Source organism: Amblyomma americanum, chromosome 1 (genome assembly GCF_052857255.1).
Source record: "Amblyomma americanum isolate KBUSLIRL-KWMA chromosome 1, ASM5285725v1, whole genome shotgun sequence".
Taxonomy (NCBI): Eukaryota; Metazoa; Arthropoda; class Arachnida; order Ixodida; family Ixodidae; genus Amblyomma; species Amblyomma americanum.
The window spans coordinates 446,826,034-446,832,033 of NC_135497.1; the positions used below are offsets into that span (position 1 = coordinate 446,826,034).

Sequence of the window (6,000 nt, forward strand, 5' to 3'; positions counted from 1 at the left end):
AACGCCTGCGTGTAGCTGGCACGGAAGCTCGCCTTCCCGGCCGGCTGGACGCAAAGTGACCCCATACCATATACGCGGATGATATAACTATATGATCCACAAAGCGTTCCAGGGCCTAAAAGAAACCACCCTACAATCAGTAGCCCGGTTTGTCGAGGACTTCGCCTCTCAAAGCCGCCTCCACTGCGCCTCTGAGAAATTGGAGGTCATACGAGTACATGGCCCGAAATACATCTCTCCAGGTCCCATCAACCTCACGATCGAAGGCCAAGCCATCAGGGAGGTTAACTTGATCCGCATTCTTGGATTTTGGATACAGAGCAACCTCCGTGTTACCCACACCATCCAGACTCTCAAAACCACAGAAAACCGGATAGCTCGCATGATCAGCCGCATTAGGAAGCATCACCAAGGAATGCGAGAAGAAACTCTTCGGCTGGTGCAAGCACTGGTACTTAGCCGAATCACATACGGACTACCCTTACTTACACACGCAAACAAAGGGAGAGGAGCAGCAAGTTGACACCATCATAAGGGGGTATACATAGACGGCCTTTAACATTCCTAAAAGCACCTAGACGGAGCGTCTGACTCTGACCGCACTAGGAATCTTCAACACCTGTGGGGAACTATTTTAACACCTGTGCGGAACTAACTGAAGCTCTCCGTGCATCTCAAACATTAGGACTTCAGACCACCCAAGCTGCAGGACGAGCTATCCTACGCCGAGTAGACAGAGTTGCCGACATGCGCGCACTAGGTGCTCAATCCTCTCCAGAAAAACTCAGGAAATACATCAGCGTGGCCCTGATACCGAAACATATGCTTAAAGACGTTCACACAGGCAGACGACGAGAGCGAGGATCCTATCTACGCCGACGCCTAGCCATTTCCCCGAACGTGGTTTATGTTGACGCCGCAGCATACCCGGACCATGACAAGTACGCAGTGGCGGCAGTGGACCACCGCTTCTCGACTCTATTCACTCCTTCTGTAAGACCGAAACACCAGCGGCCGCGGAGACCACCGCCGTGGACATTGCCATTAGGCATTAGAGTCCCAAGGCCAAAGCGCTCATGTGATCACAGACTCGCAACACGCGTGTCGAAACTTTCTGAGAGGCTAGTTCCCAAGCACGTCAGTCGGGGCATGGGCACTACACCCCTCACCAAGCACCACCAAATCACCTGGACCCCAGGCCACGAGGGACTGGGGGGAAATGTGAGGGCCCATGCTCTAACTCGATGCATCATCAACCGAGTGCCCCCCCCCAAACCGTGCCCGCTTTTACCCCTCTTCCTTCTAGGTATAACGAGCGCCTCGAGTTTCAGCGTCTTCAAAGGGGACACTTCCCTCCACCTCACAGGAGATTAGACATCCCAGATGCCGCCCCCCCTTTACCCAGACCGACCTTCAATCGCTAGAGGCCCGCATTTACGCTAAACTCGCCGAAATGGACGCGCGTCTAGAGGCAAAATTCAATCACCTCATCGACCACCTGTCCCAACGCTTCGAGCAACAAGTTGAAGCGGCATTTACGCGCACGGTGCACACCCTTGAGATGAAGCTTGCACAGTACGACACCCGCCTGCAAACAATAGAGCAGGTCCTTCCCTCGCTGCACCTACCCAATCCCCCCATCAATCCCGCCCACCTACCCCACAGAATAAAGTTGAACGGCGCAAGGGAACGAACACAGCAAGACACAGAGAAAAAAAGAGCGCGTACTACCAACCGAGTTTATTTCGGAAAACACCACCTTTAAACGCCTGTACATTATCACCACCAGTGCGTTATCATAGCCAGGACAAGCTAACAAGAAAAAAATATATGTGCAGAAAAAGATTGCATTTATGCATAAAAGCCAGAGAATTGCTACTCACAGAACAAGGCATGAAAAATTTACGAACATGGTAGCAAGATTAAATGACAAGATCTACGCATGACCATCTCAAAAATTCAGTTCCTGCCCGCTGAGTTTGACCAACGAAGTGCTTATGTACGTGGGCCCACCTTTCTGTATGTGAAATGCTTCTATAACTTCCCTTTCAACTCGCCCTCTGCCTCTGCCGATAAGCTTTGCCTCTTCCAGCACCGGTCCGCAATCTTGGCAATCTCTGCAGTGTTCAGGAAGGTTTCCCCTTTCATTGTTCTTTATTGTTCGTTTATGCTCAATCGCTCTCTCATTGAAACAACGGCCGGTCTGCCCAATGTAGACCCGCCCGCACTTGAGCGGTATCGCATAGATGACTTTAGACCTGCAATCCGTATAACGCTGCCTATGCTTGATAGCGCACCTCGGGGGTCGTTTGTCCATCATGGAGCATATTTTGCCAAGCTTACATGGTGCTGAAAACACCACATTCACACCATAACGACCCCATCTTCTTGATGTTGTGCGCTATTTTGTGCAAATACGGAATCACCGCCACAGGCCTCTTATTTCGCTCCTTGCTTGATAGAGCGCCGCTCAAAGAGATTATGTTGAATTCCAACGGCAGATCCGGATCATGTTTTTCTGCTCGGATTGGATCAATCGTATTCCAATGGCAGAATGGGAGCGCGAGTTGTACCAATGGCAGATCGGGATCAGGCGTAGATCCCGGATCGCTCCATGGAGCAACGATACTTGATCCGCCGAAATCAGCGGATTTGGCCGGAAGCCCGCGTGACGTTTTCTTTTCCCCCGCGTCTGCTTCCTGTCACGACAGACTGCGGCCGCTTCCTTCCTGTCGTCGCTACGTGGTAAGCCGGGCGAGCCGGGGACTTTCCAGTCAGCAATGGACGGCAGGGATCTTGCTTCGCGCCGTGCGGCACTAATTTTGCTTCATGGAAATGACAGTTCTGACTCGGACACTGAAAGCTCAGAGTCCAGCAGTGAAGATTCTTCTGAAACGGACAGCGAGTGTGAAGCCGCTGTGTACAAAAGGGCATTTGATGAAATGTTCCGCCTGCCTGCCAAGAGGCCTAAAGTGGTTGGCTTCGTCGAGGGCGTCGTTGGGCAGTACTAGGACGACGAGGTACCGTAAAACTCGTTGGTTCTTGTTTACAACCAAAAAGAAAAAAAAGCCTTTTTGTGAGATCCTATTTTCTCTAGTTCCGCAGGCACTTTCGGCTGTCGCGGCTGTAGCGGAGCAACTGATAGCAAGATTCGCTGCTTCACCTGCGTGTCCCTCAAGCAATCACGGCGGAGTGCCGGCAAAATCTGCGGAAACTCACGTGTTGGCTTTCATCTGGTGAGTTCACTCAAGTTTACTCACTTTGCTTGCTGTGCCCTTTTCTCGCGCTGGTTGTTCGTTTAAAAATACTGCGTTATTGCCTGATCGCGGAGATTGCTGTACGGTGAACCCAAGATGCGAGCGATAAGCGAGCTGCACCTCGTCGGGAATGAGCTGCTCGCCGGCCAGGGTCTAGCGCTCCACGGCCGAGTCTGTCACCATGAGGGGACCGCTTCGGCCTACCTGCGTTCTATCCGTAAAGCAGTGGCCGGTCAAGAGATTTTTTTCCCTCCCTGGCGTCCCGCTCGCGTTGCGGACGAATGGCGTTGGCCGTTCTTTTCCTTCGTTAAGTGCTTTCACGCTTGCTTCATAATTGCTTGCCCATTGGACCAGTGCGTAAACATTGTTAAGGTGTATACCATTCTTGTAACATCACCGCTCCTGTTCGCAGAAACTCCATATGCACTATATTTATACCAACTTGGATATCAAACGTTTGAGTGTTTAGTCTCGCGTTTAAGAAGTGAAAAGTAAAGAGCAGAATTCCATTTTGCCTTAATAAGTTGCATAGCAGAAGAATTGCATTCCAGCCTGGTATTCTATTGTTCTTTGCTAAATAATGCCATTCAATATTTATTTACAGGTATGCGGCCAATAAAACCAGCATGAGGGAAGTGGCAAGCCGCTTTGATTTATCGGAGAGTTCGGTACACAGAATCCTTATACGGGTGGCTGACTTCCTCATAAGCCTAGCCCCATCTGTGGTGACTTTTCCTTCCGACGTGGAAAAGCTGGCCAGTGAATTTCAGAAGGTTGGTATTAACATTTCTTAATACAAATGTCCTATACATTCCGATATACATTTGCAATAAAATGAGTTTCTGCATGGGTCAGTAACTTCAACATCATTTCACTTCATTCCTGTCAGGTGTCTTGAATCCCAGGAGTTATTGGCTGCATAGACGGCTCTTATGTCAAGATCCAGTGCCCAGACAACAAGGTCGCTTCCACCTATTGCAACAGGCACCATTACCTTTAACTCTTCAAGCTGTTTGTGACCACAAAAAACGGTTTGTAGACACCTTCATTGGATGCTCCAGCAAAATTCACGATTCTCGAGTCTTCAAACTTTCATCACTTCCGAAGAAACTTCCCAGACTGTGCGAAGACAACAATTACCACCTGCTCGGAGATGCGGCCTATCCCCTCAGGCCATACCTTCTCACTCCCTTCAGAGAGTATGGGGCATTACCAAAGGCACACAAGGACTTCAACAAAAAATTTTCTGCAACAAGAGTTCTAATCGAGAACAGTTTTAGTAACTTAAAGAAAAGGTTCCGACAACTGATGTACCTTGAGCTCCGTACTCTAGAGTGGCTCAATAAGTTTATAATTGCCTGCTGTGTACTGCACAACTTGTGCATCGATTATGGAGACTTGGAGCTAGATGAACCTAATGATTCTGTTACACCTCAAGACATCGAGTTGCATCAAGAGTCGTGCACCGATGACCTGGACGAGACTGCTGAAGTTTTGCTGCGCAGATTGGGAGGCATTCAGCGGAACAAAGTTGTGGAAGTAGTGCTGCGAAAGCAATAGCAGTGCACTAACAAGCACTTCAAAATTGCAGGTGTGTAAGGAGTGTAAATAAATAGCTTTCATTCTAATGGCTCTTTGCTGTTACATACAATGCACTTTTTTCTCACTTAAAACAGTAGAACTATAGACTAAATACAAATGAATGAGCACAGCAGTATGCTATGTAAGAGACCTTTGTTTGCAGGGAAAATTTTGTTTTATTTACACATATTTACTATAGATTTGGCGGGCTAGTTGGTTCTGCATGGTGAATATACAGCGCAAGGCACAAGACAAGGAACAGGAACAGTGAGACATACACGGGCGACCGTGTGTGTCTCACTGTTCCTGTCCCTTGTCTTGTGCCTTGCGCTGTGTATTCAAATTGCGTACATCACAGCTGCTCCAGACTTCCTGTTCTACTCATCCTCCTCGGATAATCCGAATGCACGCTTAAACAGCTTCATTTTTTCTTCGTGCCGTGCAGCCCTTTATTTTCTTAGTTGTTCTTTGAGTTCTTTTCTTCGTGCCGCACACGTCTCTGCTCTTCACGAGCAGTCTTCTGTTGTTCTTTTCTATTTTGCAGCCGCTCCATTTCTTCAAAAGAAACTTAATCTCTTGAGCTCGTGCACTTGACGCTCGTGCAGTTTTTCTGCTTTTTTGGTCCTCGGAAGAACCTGCAGAGGCATGAGGCGTGATCGGCTGTGAGTCCTCAAACACACTGGCAGGATCACTGGAAGGGCCAGCAATGTCTCCTTCGGCTCAGTATGTTGCTGTACTGGAGGGGGGTGTTTGTCTTGCCTTCTTCGATAATACACCATAGCTATCGCGCAGCTCAGCTGGTTGCAAACTGTCATCATGCCAGCGTATTTTTTCTATTTCCTCTTCAAAAGGCACATGCGTTGGAGAGTTGCCCGACCTATTGTTCTGCGCTGTTGCGCTTCTCTTCCTCTCCATTACGGTCTTGTAACGAGTTATACATTGCTCGGCTGTCCTTTCCATTCCAAGAGTTTCCTATATATATGGCGCAATTTTTAAAAACATTTTTTTTGTTCCGAAACTTCTTCATTGGCCCAACGCGTGAAAAATATTGTTCATAGTATGCCGTCCACTCACAGCCATGGCCTGCAAACACGAAAAACACAGGAGTATAATTTGTGTATGGTATACATTGCAGTCCCTCCATAAAGTCAGCAATAAAATT

At 48.5% G+C, this 6,000-nt stretch overlaps 1 pseudogene across 1 annotated transcript; it reads left to right on the forward strand.

The window, feature by feature from the left end:
- The first annotated feature begins 2,772 nt into the window (after window positions 1–2,772).
- On the forward strand, window positions 2,773–4,885 carry LOC144104232 (uncharacterized; annotated as a pseudogene). Its single transcript, XR_013308471.1, has 4 exons — window positions 2,773–3,020; window positions 3,098–3,236; window positions 3,862–4,030; window positions 4,147–4,885. The product of XR_013308471.1 is annotated as an uncharacterized LOC144104232 (transcript).
- Window positions 4,886–6,000: the final 1,115 nt, after the last annotated feature.